The sequence below is a fragment of the Lissotriton vulgaris genome, chromosome 10, assembly GCF_964263255.1.
Source record: "Lissotriton vulgaris chromosome 10, aLisVul1.2, whole genome shotgun sequence".
Classification (NCBI taxonomy): domain Eukaryota; kingdom Metazoa; phylum Chordata; class Amphibia; order Caudata; family Salamandridae; genus Lissotriton; species Lissotriton vulgaris.
In genome coordinates, this window is record NC_141698.1 from 451,460,795 (window position 1) to 451,484,566 (window position 23,772).

The 23,772-nt window shown below is 44.4% G+C and overlaps 1 protein-coding gene across 2 annotated transcripts in view; it reads left to right on the plus strand.

The window, feature by feature from the left end:
* Nucleotides 1-23,772, plus strand: part of JPT2 (Jupiter microtubule associated homolog 2) — a 112,925-nt gene that overhangs the window by 36,501 nt on the left and 52,652 nt on the right. The window lies entirely within an intron of this gene.

The following is a 23,772-nucleotide window of genomic DNA, read 5'->3' on the forward strand; positions in this document are numbered from 1 at the left end:
ACTTTCCATCGCCGTAGTTCTCAATGTCAGAGAATCTAACTTATCCTCCATCTTCTCGCTGCTTTAATTTCTGATTGATTTTTCTCTGACACCTTAAACCTTCTACTCATTTCGTCCGTTAAAGATTGTAAGAGACCTAAAACTGAAGAACTTAATGTACCTTCTGCATGATCCTTTTCCGCTTGTTCTCTACATGCTGAAGTGCGTTCTATATACTTTTGCAATTAACAAGTGTGCAAACTGGTAAAGAATTACCTTACATCCGCAATGATAGATGAGCGCTTAAATCATTTGCTTCACAGTGGATCATTTTAAAGGATAAACACGTTTCAGTTTAAGGTCCAACTTTATTTTGCTTTCTTTTTCGTAAAAGTCCACCTTTTATGATTTTGTTCCTCTGCTCTTTTGTAAATTGGGGTTTATCTGGCCTAAAGGTTTATCATGGTAAAGAGAAACTGATCCACTGAATAGTTCCAATGGACACAAACTAATATAGAATGATAACAGACTAGTTGAATACTTATAAACAGAGTACAAAGGTTTTGATAGTTGCAGACACGTGGAAAAGAATCAATTAAATAATTTTTCTGGTAAAAGCCGTTTGTTTCCAACTATAGGTGTTCTATTATGAGTGTTCTATTGTGCCCATATAAGCACATACTAAAACAAATGATTTATATTTTACTGCAGTTTGCAAATACATAGACATTTTGAGTTCTATGCTAATTGAGTTGTGGTTTAAGATTATATTATTGCTACCAAGAATGTCCTTGCTTTACTAAATATCTTAAAGCTACTGAGTAAGGCCCCTGAGCTTGTCCATTATTGCCGTTCAGTGACCTCAGCCGGTAGCTACTCTTTTCAGTTGGGTCCAGGATGTTGCTAATTGAGAAATCTCAGACTCGCACCCCCCTACACCTTTGACTAAGCTACGCCCCTGCCTCCATCCTACTCTCCTGGACACACACTGGCTTCACCAATGCAGGGCTGCCTACTCTGGACTGCGGCTACACCACTGTAGATTGTGGCAACCGCCGCCCCCCTCACATGGACTGAGGCCAGGGCCCCCTGAGAGCTGCAGTCAGTCCCGGGAGTGTGGCAAGCCTCTCTGTGTGCGGTGCAGTGCTAGTAGCCCCCCTCCAGGAGTTCATTCAGCCCCCTTGGAGCGCAGTCGAGATTCCCATAATGTAGTCAGGACGCCTCGTCTAGAGCAGTCGACCCCTCCCCTGTAGAGTACAGTTAATGCGAGCCCCCAGCAGACAGCAATCAGCACCCCATGAAAAGTGCAGTCAGGACCCCCCAAAAGACAGAAAGTAGACATGATTCCCCAGGCAGCCACTCAGTGCTATGCAGTCAGTCACATTACAGATTGCGAGTCGGGACATCCTGCGGTGAGCAGTCGTAACACCCTGAGGGGTGATGTCGGGACATTGTGGAGTAGTCAGGACATCAGGAACACCCTGCGGAGTACAGCCAGGGCACCCCGCGGACTGAAGCTACTGCTAGCATCTATGGACTGCAGAGAAGACACACGTGCAGCGCAGCGCCCTCGTCCCAGCCGCCCCTCAGGGCCCGGCTGCCCCCCAGGGCCCGGCTGCAGCTCGGATCCTTCCCCGGAGCGGGTCCCGGGTGACTGCGGACTGACGCTGGGTTCATCGGCTACGACCAGGGCGAGGAGGGACTGAGGTAAAGGCCCCTGTGGGCCGCAGCAAGGACGACCTGGGAGCTAAAAAGGTCAACCCGTCGGCTCCCCAGGACCCCCCCCTGTACCTTTTGCAAACTGAAGTCAGGGGTCCCTGCGGAATGCCCATGGGTGCCCGGGGGTCCCTGCGGAACGCCCATGGGTGCCCGGGGGAGCTCACCTGGCCGGCGGCGCGAGGGTCGAGGTTCATGCTCCGAAGAAACTTCAGTCGGGAGTCCCCTCCTCCCCTGGCTGGACTGGAAGTGTTAACTTCTGAAGGTGTTGTTGTAAATTTCCCTTTTTATGTCTCGAGAGAGATGGTGGATGAGATCTGTTTAGGAGCACAAAAAGAGTATGCCAATAATATGGACAAATACCAATAACTTATTTTTATAGTGCTGGATTCCATCCACCATGTTGCAGTTTCGTGTATCACAGGTACTATATTACCCACTTATCTACCTCTGAAGGATAACACGCTGAGTCAGCCAAACCTGCTACCTGGACGTCACAAAGGGTGTGAACCGTGAGCACTTAGCTCACTGAGCTATCTGGCTGAAAAGATAGGTTTGGCTGATGATGTCACATAAGATGGAGTCACTCGGCAGATACCGTCCAACCCCAAGTGAGCGCTGTTTGTGTGATAAGAGAGAGCTCCTGCTGCTTGCTCTTGTTTCCTGTGGGTCATGGTTGTCTGTTATGCTCGAGCAGTCACAGTTATGGGAATACCTGGGGTTTCCTAGCCTGCTATGCAGAGCCGGCCATACAGAGAGACCTATGTCACCCTCGCAATATTCACAGGTTAGCTCCTAACTGATGGGATCACAGTGGTGTCTAGCCTCTAAACACAAACACCCCTGCACCTCCTCGAGTACACACGAATCATCCAAAGCTCAGCTTTCTTCACACTGGTACCAAGCTGTTTGTTGGGGGTGGCGGCAAGATGTGAAACTGAGATGGAAGGACAGGGAAGGGGGGGGGCTCACCTGCTACAGGTTTAGCAAATGATTAAACGCACTTCAAACTGAATCACTGGAGCCTCAGCCAAGTCAGACGGATTCTGCTGATTTCATGGCCACAATTTCGACCCTAAGTAAGGAGACTAATTTAGCTAAATCGCTGATCGTTTCAGGGCATTCTAAAGTGCTGGAGTCCCGTGCTTTGCGCTCTACTTGACCCCACAACAGCAGATGATGACACATCCTCGGCAAATGCCCTCTCCGGGATAGCAGGAGTTCTGGTGATGATGAACAATTGCCGCAGCAGCTGATCTGTAATTTGTGATTCCACTGTCTGTTGCTAGGTATGCTGGGACATGTAGTCCTACCCACACTGCGGCCGCTGCCAAATATCCAAAGGCTGCGGCCGCTGCCAAATATCCAAAGGCTGCGGCGGCGGGGGGGGGGGGGACTGCGAAGGAGCAGCGAGCGTAGGCTGCGAGCGTAGGCTAAAAAAGTGACCTCTCTTTGACCCGAAGGAGAATTTATTGAAAAACAATGGCCACTGCTTGGCGAGGCTCAGTGTACCTGCTTCTGCTATTGACCGACTTAATGCCGCACTGATTTCTGCACACGTGATGCGTCCGCCCGCTCAGCTGTTTTATCTCCTGGCAGATAATGGGGGGGCGCTGCTCCCCTCCACCTCTGACCCAGATACTACTTACTGTAAGCATGCCCTGAGCGCGTTGGGCTGCTTCTGCTGGGGTCATTGTAGCCCGCGAAGGGAAACAAGTCGGGGTATGGCAGGCGCGAGAAGAATGGTGTATTTGGGTTTGTGATAGTGCCCCTATCCTCTTGCAAGGCGGATGCCCGGGCCCTATTGTTATTCCAGAGAAACACCTCGCAGCTCCTGGTCAACACCGGCCTGATAAGCACAGGTGTGACCCCAGGCCTTTCTGATGCAAAGCAGGGCCTGGGGTCTGCGTCCTGTGGCACCCCGGGCCGTGGACTCCTGCTCTTACCTCGGGTCACCAGTAACTCGGAAAAAAGTCACACTTTCTGAGCCTTATGACTACGGTGCAATAAAAGTATCCCCCCCCCCCCCCCCAAGGCGGGACATCCATTTAACCCCTGTGGGTACACAGCCTTGATGTCTGGAAGATGAGGCAACGCTTGAGTGCTGCAGCTTGTTTTCAGTGTACTCTCATTTCCAAATACCCGTATTGTTTGTATTTACAAGATGCTTTTAGAGCATAAGGTCGGCAGCAGTGCATAGCTTGACAGGCGGGACTATATGGATAATATACTGCGAAGTGGGTGGTTATTCATTGTATGTTGTTTGTGATGATGCACAGCAGAAAGAAAATATTAATTAAAGTTGCGTGTCAGTTTCACTAAAACACCTATTTACAATGTACTTTAGTATGCGACTTTTTCCAAAGATGGGTGATACTGCAAGATATAATCAGGAACAGCCGCTTTAATCTCCTCTGCAGTGTGAGGTTGCATCTGTAAACGATGCAACAGTGAATCAACATTCGTGTTATGATGTATGGGTGGGACTGCAATATTGTCATCTTCAGGAAATCCCAAACAGTCACCAACCCCGCGATCACCTGCACCTGGGGTTGTTATGGATTCTTTGACCACATGTTCACTGCCATATGGTCTGCAGCAGCCATGCTCACTTGGCACGGACCCTACAGGCGAAGAGGCTGAAGAAAGACCCAGTGGCTCCTGCCTGCTCGAATGGAGCCTCGAGAGGGATCCAAGGAATCTGATCACTATCGCACATTGACTTGTCTTGTGTCACTGCAGCAAAAACCAGGTTGGAATCCTGCTCGATGGAACCCTGGCTGCCTATAGCAGGATCTGTTTCATGGGCAGGAGATGGAGTCCTTTGACCTCGCCTCCGCCCCCATAGCCTTGTGTCCTGAACATGTCATGGCATGCAGCGCCCCTGCTGGGCACCGCAGGGGCACTTTACAGCTGTGTGAGGGCCAATGGTGGCAATAGTACCCTTTCACGTGCAAGTATCGCAAGGTGGAGGCTGCGTCAGTAAAACTATGGATGAGAGACCGTTATTTTATAGCTACCAAATAACATATGCCCCCCCGCAGAAGGTAAAGCCTCATGTGCTCAGATATACAGTTTCCAGCCTTACCCTTTCAGGAACGCCACAGAATATTCCCGAAGGGATGTGAATTGTCCTCGCTCGGTGTGCTGAATAGAGACCTTGGAACGCCTCAGAGGATTGCTGAAGGGAAGGGGTGCATTTTGGCCTGGCTTCACACGGTCAACAGGGACCTTGGAATTCCAAAGTGAAATCCCATTGTGCGCCTCTGCTCTGCCCTGTTATGCTTTCCACGCCATACCTTTTTGATATAAAGAGAGCTCCGTTTTTGTTTTGTACAGACTTTTTCCCCCACTGTGACTCCCTGCCCCTCCACCTCTTCCGCACCCCAAAAAATGTCTGACTTCACTTTGATAGGTACCAGCCTGCCTGGAAACCGCGTGATTTCTCTTGATTCGCATCTGCATGGCAGACTTAATGTTCCTTCCTTCTGAAGCGCCGGGTGCACAGTTTGCCCCTTTCCTTCGGTGCGCCTCTCACATGGTCGTCATTTGTGGTGACGTGTATTCTCTGAGCCCTCAAGGGCGTAGCTCTACTTTGGTGGAGGGAGAAGAGGGCTGTCGGGAAGCAGATGTCCAATCTGTCGGATTCTCCCACAATATGGGCCGCCAGCCCTGGAGTGGTGCACGTTTCCTACGCTTTACTTGGAGGGAGTGGAGAGGGCCCATGATAAACTGATGAGTTCATCTTTCTTATGCCTTTCATCTTGGCTTTGGCCGACAGCGGGAGAGGGGGGGCGGGAACGGACACACGGGGAGAGGGGGGCGGGAAAGGGTAATCAAAAGGCAGAGCACTCGGGAACGGACACACGGGGAGAGGGGGGCGGGATGGGTAATCAAAAGGCAGAGCACTCACCTGGACTTCTTGGAGCAACGAGAAGTCGACGGGCCCCGGCGCCATCTTCGGCGCAATGACAAAAACATGACTTGAGGAAAACAAAAAAATAACCCCGCCCACTGCCGCATGACTACAGAGAGGGAACGCCCATGGAAAAAATCTCGGGAACGCCCCCGAATCTGGTCCGTGAATGACGGACAGATCTCTGTTCCAATGGCTAGCCTCCATTTATGGCGCTAGCCAATGAAACAGAGGGGCGTATTCAAGTGTCCTTACTGAAATCTAGAGATTTCTCCTGGGGGCGGAGCTAACGCTCCGTGCCCCAGGCGAAACCTAAAAAGAGGAAACGTAGCAGGCCTTTTCCATCTATGCATTCAGGCTTGGAAACGGCGCCCCCATAGCCATTGGTGTTCCAATTTACGAGAGTATCCAACTCCTCTTTTAAAAGAACACTACATCACAATGCATTCACCGTCCACAATCCAGCTTCCTCTCTTGTTACTCATGGACTTTTCTTGTATGTGGCCATTTACAGTGCTTTGTTGCCTTTTGGCTTGGTATGTGATATTAAAATACAATATACATAAGGAGCTGGCTTTTGATTCTCTGGAAATAAAATATCAACTGGCTTCTTCCATTCTAAACTACGGGGGGGATCAATTCTAGAGTCAGAAATTAGCTGTACAAGCTCTCATTCTGTCAAGCATGGATTATCGTAATAGTCTCTATCTTGGCATTTCAAATGCTGGGCTGTCCAAAATTCAGGTAGTACTTAATTCAGTCGCCCAGTTAATACTTGGTTTGTGGAGACAGGAGCACATGTCTGTTTTCACTCATAGATTACATTGGCTGCCTACTGGGAAGGATCTCATTTGGGTCTGCCATGTTTCTTATGCAATCCTTTGAAGAGAGCCCCTTTCTCAACATGCTTTTTACATGTAGCAACCCAATTGCCCACCACGCTCATAATCTTGTGCTCCTCAAGGTTAAGAAATCCAAAATGGGAGGTCAAGCTGCAGCTAGAAAGCTGAATGTTTTCATCCATAGCAGACAGGAGAAATCCTGCACCTTTTCTTTTAGAGGTCCTGAAATCTTTTACAAATATGGTGAAGTTGAGTACACAATGTGGTTTTAGGCAGTACAGGGATGCTCTTTGCCAGCCTATCTTTTCTAATAACGCCACAGTGCGGGTTTGCTTCATACCCCCTCTTCCTCCACACCACAGGGCCTCCTTCTGGCCGTCTTTTTAGTCAAGATTGCTCCTTATTTTAAAAACCTGTAACCTATGCTGACTCTCTCGCATAAAAACCATGGTCCTCTTTGTCTGCCCCTTCTTTAATAAGCATGCACTCGCTGTCTCCACACCGTGTCCTCCTATTCAGCAAAAGTACTTGCGCCTCCCAAAGGCGAGACCTATTGGCTATGCCAATGCTGGTTTTAAAAAACTTTTTCATTCTTATGAGGCACTAAATTTGCAGATGTGCAAACAAACATGCCAATATGCATCATGTGTCGGGTACCCCACAAGTCTTACCTTTTGACTTGTGAAGCAATCTCGCAGAGACTACATGAGCCACCACCACCGTGCCCATCTTACACCAGCAGGACTTGTAAATTGGCTATGATGGTGATGGGTACGGGGAAGGAAGCAAGGGAATATAGATGTGGTGTTCTTGAAGCCCGGTTAAGGAACCTCCCTTTGTCTGGGGAATATCCGTGAGTACCGATAACTAAGAAAGAGAATGAGCAGACTCTATTAGTAAAGACACAAACACACCCCTTGCTCCTCTCTATTACACACATGCGGCATAGGCTTTACCTTGTCAGGAAGACACCAGGCAGACCGGTAATCCAATTGGTTAGTGTCACTGTGGAATAGCGCTCCAGCACGGTGAGGAACATGTCAGGCGCCCCAGCATGGACTAGTCTCATCAAAAAACAATGCGCTCCTGCGCAGCCAGTACATACAAAAATAAGTGTTACAGCGCGATAAATGCAACCGAAAAAATAAGCACTCCTGCGCGGCCCGACCCCCAAAGTAAATAGTGCTCCAGCGCGAATGGCACACCAAAGCAGTAGACCCCCAAAGATCTTAGCGCTCCAGCGCGGAAGGCACCAAGAAACAAGAAAGCGCTCCAGCGCGGCAAGGAAAGTCTAGGCAACCCGGAATACCTTGGTCCTGGAATACAGGCGTCGGTGAACATAGTATCCGAAGCGCCGATCTGGCGGGAAACCGCGGTTCAAATGTGGTTTCTCCCGGATGCTCTAGACGCCGCAGTGGTAGCTTCTGGTAGTGAAGCTAGACTGCCAACCTTGATGGGAACTGAAGTCTGGTGCGCTGGTTTCCGCATGTCGAGGAGCCTGCACACCCACTGCAAACAACCAGGATGCGAGGAAGCCTGCACACCCACTGCAAATAACCAGGATGCTCTGAAGCCTATCGGAACCATGACCCATTTAGCTGGTTCCAAATCTATTGAAGCAATGTTGTTGGTATTGACCAAAGCTAGACTACATACATTCCAAAGCAAATACAAAACCCTTTCAGGCATAGAGTGATGCATAAATTATGCAAAAAAGGAGAGGACTCTGGGTAGTTCAAGTTTAGGTGGAAAGCAGCTTCTGTAAGAGCACTCTCAACACCAGCGACACTCTAGATCTGCTCACCTCAAATGTCTGTTTTTCTATCAAAGTTTTTAAGCATAGGATTAGCACAATGCTATCCAAGCCGAGTTACAAAATGACAAAGTCTTTTGCAATTTATACAGCAAAGTCTTTAAGCATAGGACTAGTACAGTGCTGTCCTTGCCGAGCTGTAAAATGACAAAAGCCATTGATCACTCCAGGGGTGGTGGTTTATGTCGGTGAGCGACCCAATATACCCTTGAGGGCTTGGGTAAGAATATAGGGAAGGGTAAAAAGTGCCTTCAAGGGAATTTGTTTCTCAAGCGGTAACTTTTTCAATAACTTCAAAACTATTTATAAGGACAATTCAATGGTCCTCTAATGGACTAAATCCCCACTAATATTTTCCTATTAGTCATATAGGGAAATATAGACTATTAACCAACATAAAGGACATGAAAAACAAACAATAAGCAGGTGTATAAGAAAATATTGAGTTTATCATTCAGTTTAAAAGGTAATCAATTTGTATTAACAAATATATATTACAAAAAGGACTACAGGTAAGGCAATCCTAAGTAAATATATAACTCTGTAGGTCCAGATGACACCTTTCCTAATTTATAATCTGATAAATGAAAAAGGAAAATGGCGCTAGTCGACGTTTCGGTCTCCTAAGTGTTAATCTGTGAGACCATCTTCAGGACTGTAGAAATTTATATTTGTAATACCCTAATGTAATCTGAAACAGAAAAATATTTACTGTTACAAATATAACCGTGAATCGGGACATCTTTTTTTTATCTATAACACCTGCCAAGAAGAAAAACAAACATGCATAGGAATTCAAAGAAAAAGATAACCTACTCAAAAACATATATAATACACATAATTATATATATAACATACCGGCATTTTGTCTCATTGAAAATAGTAAGACCTCATCATTTCTTTTTTTTAAATGTAGAACTTGATATAAGCATTGACAGCACAAAATGTTGTGATTGCATACACATTTCAACAAAAATTCATACTTGATAGCAATTGAAAACTTACATTGCAACAGTCTAAATTAATTCAAGGCATGGGTTGGTAGGTCCTCTCCTCCGAAGGCAACTTTAAAGAGCCTCTATTGGAATTGGGTTGCATCTAGAACTAGTATTGATCACGCTCTGGGTAGGCTTACGGACGACTTCCTAAAGTTCAAGGATTTGCCGATTCGGGAACTTTATTTGGATATTATCTGGAAGCCACTTGATAGGGCCCTCTACTTTAGATTTAGGGTCGGGGCTTTCCCAGTGCGTGCCCTAACAGCTCGCTGGAAACCCCCGGCTCAAACAGCATTTTGCCCTATCTGCTTAACCAGACCAGAAACTAGCGCACTTTATGTTTTGAATGTCCGGCATACATGCACCCAAGAAATAGGTGGCTCAAACCTCTGTCGGTTGTTAGGCACTAGGTCTCACAATGAGGCATTGCGCATTTTGATGGCAGATTCACGGCCATCGTATGCTTGTGGCCTCTCTAAATTTTTATCATGGGCATGGCATGTTAGAAACAAACGCCTTAAATGAAATGTTTAATCTGATTTTTAATCAATTGCTTAAATGTCGTTTTTAACTTGTAATTATTGGCTGTAAAAATGTGGTGTAAATAGATTATTTCTTGTTTTTAATTCCAAATGTGCTTTTTTAAATGTGAAGCTTTTATGTTTTTATCGAAATGAAGCCTTTCTGACTGACTGAATTCAAGGTAACACACGTCTGTAATAGAATCACCATGATAGAATGTGTAGACTTTGCTAAATAAAGTATAAAACATATAAATTCTAAAAAATTAGTGGACAAGTTGTTGACATCAATCATTACTATTGAAAGAGTAATCCAGATCTAATAATCTTAACAAAATGAGCCTACTAAGGTAAAGTGTAACCTCTTACACATAACACCTTTATCACTGGGTGAAACTAATTCAAAAGACATCTAGGTGGTGAATAGATCCAAATAATTGATACGGTTGTTTACAGATGCTGTAAAAACAGGACAATCTGAAGTCCTAATTCTGTTAGAATAGCCTAAATTGGTATCAAAAATAAAGGTGTATCAAAGATACCTACTAGTAGTATTCACTAGATACGGATGAAACAAATTTGGATGGCAAAGGGAGTCTTGACAGGGCTGAATTGAGTGCCTGTTATGGATGTTCGCCTAAAATAGGTTAAGAAGAGACTATGTTAAACAAGTTACATTGAGATCGACTAGTTATATCGACTTGAATAACGCTGACCAATAATCTAAAGAGAGGTAAAGAATCTCTGTAGATTATTGGTCAGCGTGGTCCCTATCTTGCTAGATGTACGCGCTGTAGATTTCGAAATACAATTGATATAATCACGACTCTAAAATGCCATTAATGTCTACTCCTTAGATTCCAACTAATCTGTGGACGTCTATATAAACAGAGTTAAAGGATTAAAATACAGATAATGTATAAACATTAGGTTATATTTTAGTCTGCCCATTTGTTAGCATATTTTTATATTTATTCAAGTTAATGTTCAACATATCGTTTCAGGACGATGTGCCTTTCCTGATACAAAGATATACGGGCTCCTTCGTCTTGCTGTTTCTCTGCGAGACAACATGCCGCATTGATAGATCGAGACTGCAGTGTCAGTCACTCTAAAGGTACTATTGATAGACCATTAGACACGATAATTAAAAATACCCCTCATTTATCAACCTTCATCTATAAGACATTTTGTGTCTCTTTTCCAGATTATCCTTTATTGCCGTAGCTTTTCTGTCCAGTTTTAACTAAGGTAATTGGCAATCCCGTAACTGTTCACAGTGTAAGACTCTAGTTGATCTCAATGTAATTTGTTTAACATAGTCTCTTCTTAACCTATTTTAGGCGAACATTCACAACAGGCACTCAATTCAGTCCTGTCAAGACTCCCTTTGCCATTCAAATTTGTTTCATCCGTATCTAGTGAATACTACTAGTAGGTATCTTTGATACACCTTTAGTTTTTATACCAACTTAGGCTATTCTAACAGAATTATGACTTCAGATGTCCTGTTTTTACAGCATCTGTAAACAACCTTATCGATTATTTGGATTTATTCACCACCTAGATGTCTTCTGAATTAGTTTCACCCAGTGATAAAGGTGTTATGGGTAAGATGTTACACTTTACCTTAGTAGGCTCATTTTGTTAAGATCATTAGATCTGGATTACTCTTTCAATAGTAAAGATTGATGTCGACAACTTGTCCACTAATTTTTTAGAATTTATATGTTTTATACTTTATTTAGCAAAGTCTACACGTTCTATCATTGTGATTCTATTACAGACGTGTGTTACCTTGAATTAATTTAGACTGTTGCAATGTAAGTTTTCAATTGCTATCAAGTATGAATTTCTGTTGAAATGTGTGTGCAATCACAAAATTTTGTGCTGTCAATGCTTATATCAAGTTCTACATTTAAAAAAATAAATGATGATGTCTTACTATTTTCAATGAGACAAACTGCCGGTATGTTTTATTTATTTATATATATATATATATATATATTTGTGTATTATATATGTTTTTGAGTATGTTATATTTTTCTTTGAATTCCTATGCATGTTTGTTTTGCTTTTTGGCAGGTGTTATAGATAAAAAAAAATGTCCCGATTCACGGTTATATTTGTAACTGTAAATATTTTTCTGTTTCAGATTACATTAGGGTATTACAAATATAAATTTCTACAGTCCTGAAGATGGTCTCACAGATTAACACATAGGAGACCAAAACGTCGACCAGCGCCTTTTTCATTTATCAGATTATAAATTAGGAAAGGTGTCATCTGGACTTACAGAGTTATATATCTATTTATGATTGCCTTACCTTTAGTCCTTTTTGTTATATATATATATATATATTTGTAAATGCTAATTGATTACCTTTTAAACTGAATGATAAACTCCACATTTTCTTATACACATGCTTATTGTTTGTTTTTCATGTCCTTTATGTTGGTTTTATGTTAGTTAATAGTCTATATTTCCCTATATGACTAATAGGAAAATATTAGTGGGGATTTAGTCCATTAGAGGACCATTGAATTGTCCTTATAAATTGTTTTTAAGTTAAAGAAATTCCCTTGAAGGCACTTTTTACCCTTCCCCATTTATCACTCCAGGCACAATATTACAGCTTTTAATACATTCTAAAGCACTGAATTAAGTGAAGGCACTTATGTTTAAACAAAAACATATATGTACCACAGCAGTCACATGTCGCTTGTGCTCTAGTCGTATCGTCAACCCAAATTTTCCAGTAATTCACTAACATTTGACAACCCAATTTAGCTCCGCCACAGAAACACCACACCTATATACAGAACTGGGAAAGGGCTAGGCAGGCAAGGAGCGAAGGAAAACATGGCATGTTAGGAGGAAAGGGAAGACTACAGGAAGGGTGTGAACAATGATGATTATCTCCAGCGCAGTCAAAACATCAACATTTATTTATATTAATGATTTTTCTCGTGCAAACATATCTCGTGGTTGTCAGAGCACTCTTACATATAGACAATTTGTACAACCGGAATACCACGGACAGGTGTATCAAAATATAACGTGAGGAAGGCGAAGAAGCGTGTGACATAATTATTAGGGTGGATCTTACAGTTAGCTGTGTTTATAGTAATGTGGAACAACAAAAACACTACGGTAGGGTAGGACCCGGGGGAATATTTAAAGACCAAACTCTGGGAACAGTCCCCACAGATACACAACAACAAAAGAGTACCAGAGGGTCTGGAAGAGAGGTGGGTTTACAGTGTGCGGAAAACAGGCAAGCAACAAACGACCCCTAAACTGACCTATAAGACATGGTATTCAATGACAACCTGATAGATGGTCAGACATACCCATCGTTCACCACTCTGAACCGCCCTTCATCATTTGGGATTTTTCAAAACCATCTATACAGATATGTTTTCTTCAGACAGAAAGAGACCAAGATGTAAATAGATCTCTTCCACTGAACAAACAATAGTATGGTATACCACTCCTCGAGACTGGTGAGTGGTCAAGTGTAGTGTGACTGGGGAGGTGCAGTGCAGAAAAAACTCATATGTGAAAAAATAAAATAAAAAGGTGTGTTTAAAATTGGATGAGGGAGCATAGAACAAATTTTATTCGGATGATACCCACTCCGCCAATATTTAAAATTTGTTAAGACAGTTTGAGAAATGCGCTGTCTAGAAGTGGAACCAGGTCGACATGTTTCAGCAATAAGTGGACACAGTTGTCCTTGCTTTCTTCAGGACCTTACAACAAATAAATGCTACTGCGAGTATAAAAGAAATTATAAGTGACAACTTAGTAACGAAATGCACAGACAAGTACAAAGATCACCTGCAGTCTCCAGGTGAAGAGTCTCGTTTTTTGCTTACAGGTTATGTCGTTCACTAAAAAGGTCAGTACAGAAAGGGTCAAATGTCAGAGAGACTGACTATACACACAAAAACTCACATAAAAACTAGGTCTAATAAATGTGGACCTTAGACTGAGACAAACTTTTAGTGCTGACTCTGGACACTCATCAAAGTAGTGTGGTTGATTTACCATATCAGGATATATAAATTATATGCCAAGGATATGAAAGGACATCTTACCATAACTTGTAAGAAGTGAAGACCTCACCCCACCTGGCAGTGGCTCAGGAGTAGAGTGAAGCACCGCTCTATAGGACACGTACAAAAACGAGAAAATATTTCTCCACTGTGTACAGAAACCCACACAATTAAAAAGCCTTCAATTGACTAAATATGTAGAGGGAGTTCAAAACGATGTTTAAATTCAAGAGTACGGGAAATGGAGAGTCGCGTTAACCAACTCTGCATAGGTATTGAAAGCCTCTCGAAGAAGGTTACAGATTTAGCGTTATGAGATATCCCCGGATGTATAGCCCGTGTATCCATAGCAAGGTGCACATTAGTAGTTAGCCTGAGAACTATCACTTAACGTCCCAATGTATGCGGCATGAAATCGTGACAGTCTTACCTGACCGCCGGTACTTCGTAGCCGGCGTCTGAACCGACTGGGGAGGCACCGGAGGGTCGGGTCGTGTCTCCTTAAAAGGTAAATCCTGATTGGGAGAAGGAGTCACGTGATAAGCCAATTACGCCCTGTGATTGGGTTGCTGCCTAGCGAGAGTGATACAGAGCTCATCATTGGTAGTGGTGCGTTGCCTTGGTAACTGATGTTTGTATGCATGTTAACTGTCCGTTCGCATCGGATTTCTTCACGCCCGCCTCTGCAGCTGTTGAGCATACGGAATGCTCGCGGGCACCATTGAAAAATAGGATGCGGACGAAAGACCGTGACAGCGTCGCTCCAATGTTTCTCCCAGCCACACAAACGGGAGCGAGGTAAGCCCACAAACGTAAGGGTGGCACCATAGCAGAGTGGGCTCGGGAGGATGTGATCAGACACGGCCGTGTCGAGTATAGAGTAGTGAGTGATGTATGTGTAAAATATATCTGGAAAGTTGTGTTTGCCTCTCAGAACCATTCACAGAGAATTGGATGACAAGTGAAGTAATTAACAGGGCTAGATAGTTATGTTTTCCTCTCAGAACCATTCATAGAGGGTTGACAAGTGATGTTGTTGACAGGGCTGATGTCGAGAGTGAGACTACAGTTATTGGTCTGCTTACAAAGTAGACCATGGAATTTCGTCGTTTAGCCTATTGCGGTGAGTGTCAAGCTTTAGGACCCATTTCTGTTCCTTCAAAAGGAGAAATTTCGCTACATCCGCAGTGTGGGAAGGAATGAAGGGTTGTTCTAGCTCTGTCCATTGGAATGCAGTAGAGGGATGATTCGCTTCTAGGAAATGTGTAGTCCGCTTGGTGGCCTGCCTTTTGCAACGGATAGTGCTCTTGTGTTCAGATATCCTGATGCGTATTTTTCTTGTGGTCATCCCCACATACTTGTATCCACATGGGCACGTGATGAGATAGACTAGCCGTTCACTGTTGCAATTAGTGAATTTGATTTGTTTCCAAGGTCTCGTTGTTCCTATATCGACCTCAGTCGTTTTTCTAGTTTGTGGGCATGCCTGACATGAGCCACAGGGGTGGTGTCCGGTCACAGGAGGGAGGTCCCATAGCGACCCCAGGGCCCTAGGTTGTTCTTCACGGGGTCTTGTATGGACCAGCCTATCTCTCAAGTTTGGACCTCTCTTGAATGAGAACAGTGGATGTTGGAGAGTCAGGCGTCCAGAATTGAGGATTGGCCAGTGCTTTTTAACCGATTTCTGGATTTTGTTGGAGAAGGTCCCAAACGTATGTACAAATGTGAGTCTCTCCATTGGAGCTTTAGGTGTTGAAGGTTCCAATAAAGCTGCGCGGTTATTGTTCATGGCCCGTTTTCTTGATTGTCGTACCAGCTTGGGTGGATATGTGCGTGAGATGAGCTGATTACACAGACTACTAAAGTGTTCATTGTAGGCTGCAATAGTGGAACAGTTCCTTTGAACCCGCAACAATTGTCCGAAGGGGAGATTCTCCCTTAAGGCTCTATGGTGGTAGCTGTCAAATAGGAGTGAGTTCCTTGAAGTAGGTTTTCTATGAAGTTCGGATTGTAGGCCATCAGGTGTGGCCACAATTAACAGATCAAGGAAAGCAAGGTTGTGGCCCCCTATCTCGATGGTGAACTTGAGAAAGGAATTCCTGCTATTGAGCCATTCAAGGAACTCAAGACCGCTCTCACTTGAGCCTCGCCAAATCACCAGCACATCATCGATGTACCTTTTCCAGGTTTTCAAATTATCAATGTATGGATTATTGTCACTGAAGGTATGTTGCTGCTCAAAGGAGTGAACATATAGATTCGCTAGACTGGGGGCGTAAACCTTGCGCTGATCTACTGTGTGTATATGAAGTGTATTTGTGTGCAGTGAATGTGTAGCACATGTATTGTAGTAGAACTGTGTGTGTTACATTTCTTTAGTACTGTGGTCAGTTGGATCCATTTTGGATGCCCCTTGTTTAGCACGGCACAAGATGGAGGATAGCTTCCTAAGAGAGTGGAAGTGTATTGCCTGCATTAATGCGGCTGGAAGGTGGAGACCCACACTGAAGTGAAGGAGCATGGAGATATAGCTTCTCTTAGAAACCAATGAAGGCCTTGTTAGCAAAAAAAAACCCTGTTAATTATTTCTTCTTCAGCACTGCCATTTGGTAGATGCCAGGGCTCAGGGATGGGGCTGCAGTTTCTGCTGAACAGGGGGAGGCAGTTTCTAGGCAAGGTCTGCCCTTTTGTTTGTCTCAGATAGCGGATTCAAGAAGGCTGATGACCGCTGTTTTGTATCGTTTTAGATTCCGTATGAATTACTTTATTTATGCCCTGATATAGGTACATTTCACATTGCCCTTCTATAGGTATAGAAATCCAGTCCTTATTTAGGCATTGTCCATGCTAACCAAATACAGACATGGCTACTTACTTACATCCGTTCATCTACGTCACAATGAGTTCCTGGAAAACCAGACTCTTGAGCCTTTAGGAGTTCCCCTTGCTTGGATATGGATTTCTCCAAGAACTCATTTATTATGCATGAACATCTATTCCTTAGGGGGTCATTCATGACGTTCATATGCCCAATTTCTATGTCAATACTGGCATTCCTAAACACCTTCAAGGTATAAATATACCTTAACTTGCTATGACGAGGCACGGTGCGGTTCGGCGACCTACTTGCACGACGCGGCTCGCCACAGCAAGTCTCGAAGGAAGTCCTCTCCCCAACTGACTCACTGAACAGACGATGTCCTCCACCCTGCCGAGAATCCAGCTCCAGTGTTTCTGACTCCCCTTGCCGGGTGTTAGAGAATCGAGTCCGGGGAAAGAGATACCAACCTCTCTCATTCTAAGGTATGGAGCTGATTAGAACCTAGAGAAACCTTTGGCAATCCTTGGCAAAACTAAACTAGACTAGACTATAGTGAGGGATGCCCCCGGGGGCTTCAGTACACACAATGTCCGACTCTAACTAAGGAAAGGTTGCTGGGCAAGGCTAAAGCAAAGTTAGTAAAACATTGAGAACCTGAGCTACGCAGTTCTTGAATGTTAATGGATGTTTTGCAGCCTTGTGCCAATAAGAGGTGCAATTTTGAGATTTGGGTTGTACTTTTTATAGGGGTAGTCGAGCATATAAGGTGGAAGTGGGCGCAATTCATTTTCTGAAAAAAATACATAAGCAGTCTCGTCTCTGCAGCCTATAGGTCAGACCAAGGGCGAACTCCGATTGCAGCACTGTGTGTTTCTGACAACGTTTGCTGTGCAGCTGCATTAAACCATGCCACTTGATGAATGTGTTTGTAATACAAAGCCCATGTATGATTGTGGCTTAAGAAACTTTGCTTATATTTGTGAGTGTAGCTGTCTGTAGTTTTCCATATGTGTGTTTTTAAAAAAAAAAGCACCAGAGTTTTGCTCAGAAGCACACGGCCGATCGAAGGTCGAGGTGCAGAATACCAAGCTTTTTTTCACAGGTTTTGTCAATTTGCTGAATCTGAGTATTGTCCAACCACCCAGGCGACGAATCCTTAAGCAAGAGATTTATAGTCCTCAATAAAATACAAGAGTAATGAGGTCACACTGATATAACAACCTTAGTGATGCAAAGGTGAGGGCTCATCATTGTCTGTCTGTCAGTTAGTTGAGCTAACAGAGTGTATTTCACGCTGTAGATCAGTAGTAGAAGAGATGCAGATATCCCCTTTTTATTTGTTCCATCTCCAACATTTGTGGTCCCATTTCCTGGGGCACCCTCTACTCTTGAACACAGCCTTCTCAGGAATCCATTGCTCTATCCATGTCAAGTTTGGGACCGTATCCAACCCCCATTTTTGTGCGATATTTCGTTTCGCAATGGCCGAACCCATCAATGCCTGCTCTGCCTGGGAGAGGTCAGTAGACTCTCATATATTGAGGAGACAAAGCTGGGGAGATGGCTGTAGGGATTTGCTGCATGTCCTTTCCATTTGTTTCGTGACTTTATCCCAGTAATGCTCAATTTGTGGGCAGTCCCATAGAATTTGAAAGAAGGTGCCTGTCTGATTGCAATGTCGTAAACAAAGGGGGTCAGGAAGTCTACCCAGTCTGAAAAGGAGTTTAGAGTCAAAATAAACTTGGTGCAGGATTTTCAGCTGGATGAGACGTAGTCTCATGGGGATGGCCACTTTTTTTGGGGAGGCCAGCGCGTCGTGCCAGTCTTCATCGATGCTTCCCAGGTCTGAATCCCAGCCCACACGTAATCGCTGCATAGGGTCGGTCCTATTATTTACTCACTTTTTCACAATACCAACTCTTTAAAAAAAAAAAAATGTAAACTCTTTATTCAAGACTGATTACAACAAGGTATCATTTTTATGTATTAATACATGTACCTTCCATCAGTCCCATTTTTGTCTTTTCTCCCCAACCAAGAACTTAAGAAACAAAACACCTTAACTGTCATCATAGTGCTTACATTCCTCCGCGCAACATATGAGGCTGTCTAATAGTGTACATATTAATACGGGTAGAGTCCAACGTTCTCGTGTTTGTTTGTAGTATTGACATGTCCTTCCAGCTCTATGAGTAGAGCCTGCATTAGTCCTTCAGCTCCACCATACATATCAAGGAAAAAAACAGCCCTTGCCCCTCCCTCCCCTCCCCAACAGTCCCGCCCAATCCCTCCCTTGTCTCCTGGTCATAGTGAAATAACTGTAGTATAGTGCCTCCTGATTCATAATGTAACCATGTAGGTCATAACATAGGTATACCTGTGTCCTGTACGCTGCCCCGGGTGTCACAATAACTTGTCCCTCCAGCTCGATTCACCGTGTAGGCATCACACCCTATCTCCTTGTAACGGTATAAGGTCTATCCCCTCCAACTCCATCAACATTACCTCCCAGTCCTGTGCTATGGGATACTTCCGCTGACCTTTCTCTTCTTCTCTCTTAAGAGCTGACCCCTCCACTCGGCCCCATTTCACAAGGTCCGTCTGCCACACGGACGTTTTGGGTGTCCTGGGGGATTTCCATCTCATTGTCAATGCCCTGACCGCTAATAAGAGGGCCAGGTCTAAGAATTTCAACTTGGCCTTCAGCTGTTTGGGTCTTTTACGAAACCCCACTAAGCAGTATAGAGCTTCCACAGGTACCGGCATCTGGGTAACGGTCCCTAATATCTGACATATCTCTGCCCAGTATCCCCACAGGTGTGCACAGGCCCAGAACATGTGGAGGAATCCGGCCTCATCTTCCCCGCAACGTGAGCATGTGTGTGAGGAGTCCAGGAACATCTTATGTAGTCTTTTTGGGGTTAGATACGCCCTATGCAGCACCATTACTTGTATGAATCTGAATTTAACATTTTGTGACGCTCGCCTGGGATGCTCAATGATAATCTGCCAAGCCTTATCTGTCAGTGCTGCGTCTGTAGCCTGCACCCAAGTAACTCTAAGCGTGGTGGGTGGAATGGCTGCGTGTTCCCTGATCCCAGTATATAACCATCGTACCAAGTGTCCCCCCTGCCCCCATATAGTATAATAAGTGGACCAACTCGTGTTGTGTGGGCTGGAGTCGCTGTGGCGCCCAAGTGTTCTGGATGTAATGAGATATTGCAGCATGCAATAAATACAATCTGGGGGGGGCGCCTGTGACCCCACACAATACCAACTCTTGATTCCACCTCATCCCTCGTTAATCCACCACTTGACACTCCCTGCCTCTTTCATTCACTCTTGAAGGTTCCTTTTCAGCCCTGCTTTCCCCTTTTAACGCTGTTTTCTGTCTTTGTATGCGCCTTCTTTGCCCCACCCCTTCCTTTCCACAGTTTGTGGTTTTCTCTTACTTCCTTGGATCAAATTTTGCGGAGGAAAAATAAGTGCCAGTCCCCAAAAATCCTCACTTGCAACTACTGGCTCAAATCAAGCACTGTGTAGCAGCCTGATTTAAAATAAATGATGTCATGAACAAAAATATAGTCGTGCTTATTTAGTTTCAGCCCTAATTCTCCTTTGGAAAAGCAAATCTGCCTTTGCTGTCGTACATGCGGGTGGAAACATTGGGCAAGGTACCTAGGTCTCTCCTACACAGATTAGCTGTCTGGCAGCAGCTTTTGTCATCACATCACACAGCACAAACAATACATATTCAAACGTATACATATAGAAAGGGACTTTTGTGCAGTCCCTTTCTGCCATTGGCTACTGTGCTTCAACTGGCTTTAGCCATTAGCTCACAGGGCTGTTGATCAGCTGCATGATTTGTGGCTGTGAGCATCTGAGCAGCTGAAAAGTAAAGACCTCCCTTCGTGCAAAATCCGGTTTCTCCACCTGCACTCAATCATACTGCTTGTCTGTTGCTCTTGGTAATAATGGAAAATACGATATCCATGTACCTCATGATGTGTGTGTATAATGACTAACTCTCACCACCATTGTTGAAATCACCCAATGTGACCTCCCCCCCTCAACCCAGAGTCAGAAGTACGTGGTCAGGCAGGCCTGCGACCTAGTCCCGAAGCAACTTACTGACATATCACAGGTGGGGTGACAACTAACCCTTACACAAGCATGCGAACAGGAAAACCCAGTTCAATCCCACAAATGGGCAGCAACACCACAATGGTTCAAGAAATTGGCCTCCGATGAAACACGTTTGGCTGGATGGGGCTTGTGTTCCCAAAACACCATAAGCTCAGATGCCACAGTAAGTTGGGAACACTCAGCCAATCAGAAGACCGCATGCACACTGCACGCAGTGATCAGGAGCTCCCCATGTCTGGCATCTGGCACCTACCCACTAGCTCTGCATTGTTTCCATTTAGGGTCGAGACCCACCTACGCTTCTTATCAAATGACCAGATGAATGACTCCGTGACTAGGCCCAGATTCCTGTTGTAAAAAGAATGCACACATCACTTTATTGCACCTTGTGAAATTTATAAAATGACAGAGAAAAAACCCAATGTACTTGCAGTAAGTCTTCAGACCCCGACTCTGTTACCTGCTCTCCCGGCCACTGTGTTTAAATCAACTTTTGTGTTTTGCCTAATGCCTTTTGTCATCCATTTGTTCAGGGTAAATTTGTATTTGAGCAATCTTCTTGCAGTCTGACTTAACATCTGGCCTGCTCGTCCGGTGCTCTACACTCTGTCCCCCTCTCCCTTTAGTACTTCCCTTATACCACTGTATGTGCTGCAGTGCAGGAGGGTTAATGTTTGATTTGTAAGTCACTGATATATTCAAGTGGTCTTTAATTTGGGATTTAGTGAAGTGTTGTAAAGGGGAGATATTTCTTAATGTCTTCATATGTCCTCTTTCTGTCCACGAGTGAGCTGAAGGGAGGGGGAGGGCTGTGAGTGATGTCATGTCAGTGCATGGATTGTTCCCTTTCTGCTTTTTCCCCTGCTGAATATTGCCTATACAGTTAACACGTGGAGCCATATGAAGCTGCGCACAAGTTTATTCTGAAGCATGTACATGTAATTTTGTTTTTAATGCTAAGTTAGTCAACCAACCAGACCTCTTCATGTCTTTTCTGTTCCACTGGATGATTTGCATTAGGAATACGCTAACCTTCAATCATCTAACTGTGGCGTCTTCTAACCCGGGTGCTACATTTCTTCTTTCTATAGAGCCTGTGGCACTCACTCATCTGATTTTAAACAACAAGGGACCCCAATAGTATCAGCGAGGGACCTCGGGGAACTTATTATACAAACACAACAATGGTCCCAGGCAAGGAGACAAAGAATAGTAGAAAAATAAATATAGACTCAGTCAGTTCTCTATTGCCGAAGACATGCCCAGCCGGGCAGAGGTCTCCAAAGTATTTACTTGAATAAGAGTTTTGAAACACAAAATAACACCTTTCCTGGCCAGGAAATCCATTGCTGCTGACTGACCCGGCCACCCCTGGCTCCATGACCCCAGCGCGACTCGGCGCTACCGGTAGTATCCGGATTGCGATACACGCGGACACTATGTAATTCGCGTGCTCCGCCCCTGGGCCCGAGAACAACAGCAAATAATTATTTCCCTGCTAATCCATGTCCTCGACATTATCAGTCGAAGTCCCTGGCCCTGCTGAACTGAATTCATCTCAAGCTCTTCTGTGAGCTTCTCATCTTGCGCTCTCTTGGCTAAAGAGGCTTATATTCTAAGGCAACTATTGTTTTGTCCTGATGATGGACCCCATCATTTAGTAGGGGGTCCGAAACGCCGTCGACCTTTTGAGTACCATATACCTGTGAAAAGAATTACTACACAATGCTATGTAATGGTACCTATAAGAATCTCTCTGTATAACTGGATTTCTACAGAGATTGCCGCTCTTGCCTTGCAAGCCCTTTTGTGTGTTGTATGTGTCTTTGTATCGTCGTGGTTGGGTACAGGCTTGTGCCCCACGCACGTGAATTGCTGAAGGTGTTATTTTGTGTTTCAAAACTCTTATTCAAGTAAATACTTTGGAGACCTCTGCCCGGCTGGGCATGTCTTCGGCAATATAGAACTGACTGAGTCTATATTTATTTTTCTACTATTCTTTGTCTCCTTGCCTGGGACCATTGTTGGGTTTGTATACTCACTCATCTGATGCATCAGTGCAGTGAAGCTTACATTACATATCGCAACAAATAACATTATTGCTCGCCTGAGTGCTGTTTGTTGTTGTGTGCCTTAAGCAGCAAATCAGGCTTCTAGGCTGTTAAAACTGGAGCGTGTATGTTAAACTTAGTCAGTGTATTCTAGAATGCATATCCTGGTCAACAATGCCAGACAAGCCTGTCAGAAGGATTGGGAGAGCTGGTTAGTTTCTTGGCCAAGTAATGGAGAACACTTTTCACATAGTAGAACCTCAAAGGAAAATGAGGTTTAACTAGCAGGACTGGTTTTTTAACAACATCCACCGCCCATACTTGTTTCAGAGGGTAATAAATGGTCGTTTTGCTTTTGCAAGAATAAATGTGATGGTAAGTGGAGGGGAGTCAACCGTTGAGCTGACTACTTTGGTTGCACAACATTCTGTTTGGTTATGAATGCTTTTGCTGTCCTGAAGCATCATTCTCCCTCACTTGTGGGCTACCTTTCAATGGTTGGTGACCATGATCTTTATTGATAGGAAGCACTCTGCCTGCACCGTAGAAGATCCTTCTGTAAGGTGTTAGCACTGTAAGATTCAAGTATTCCAAACAATGTTGTGAGACCTCCTTTTCACACAAGGAAGAAGCTAACATTCATAGAAAGCAAAGACCGGTTCCCCAAATGTCTACAAAGATCTTTGAGCATTCTAGAGTTTCAGATATTGGATTTAAGTTAATCCAGCCCCCTCCTTCCTAAATGACCATGGTTCCTGCAGCTGAGTGCCTTTAATTTACTAAAAAGTGCAAAGCATATGTTTGCTTGCTGCCAGCTTACCAGCTTTTCTACGTTTAGAGCGAAGCGCTATTCTAGGGCTGCTAATGTGAGCACTGAACCCACCAAGACACACAAGTAAACATT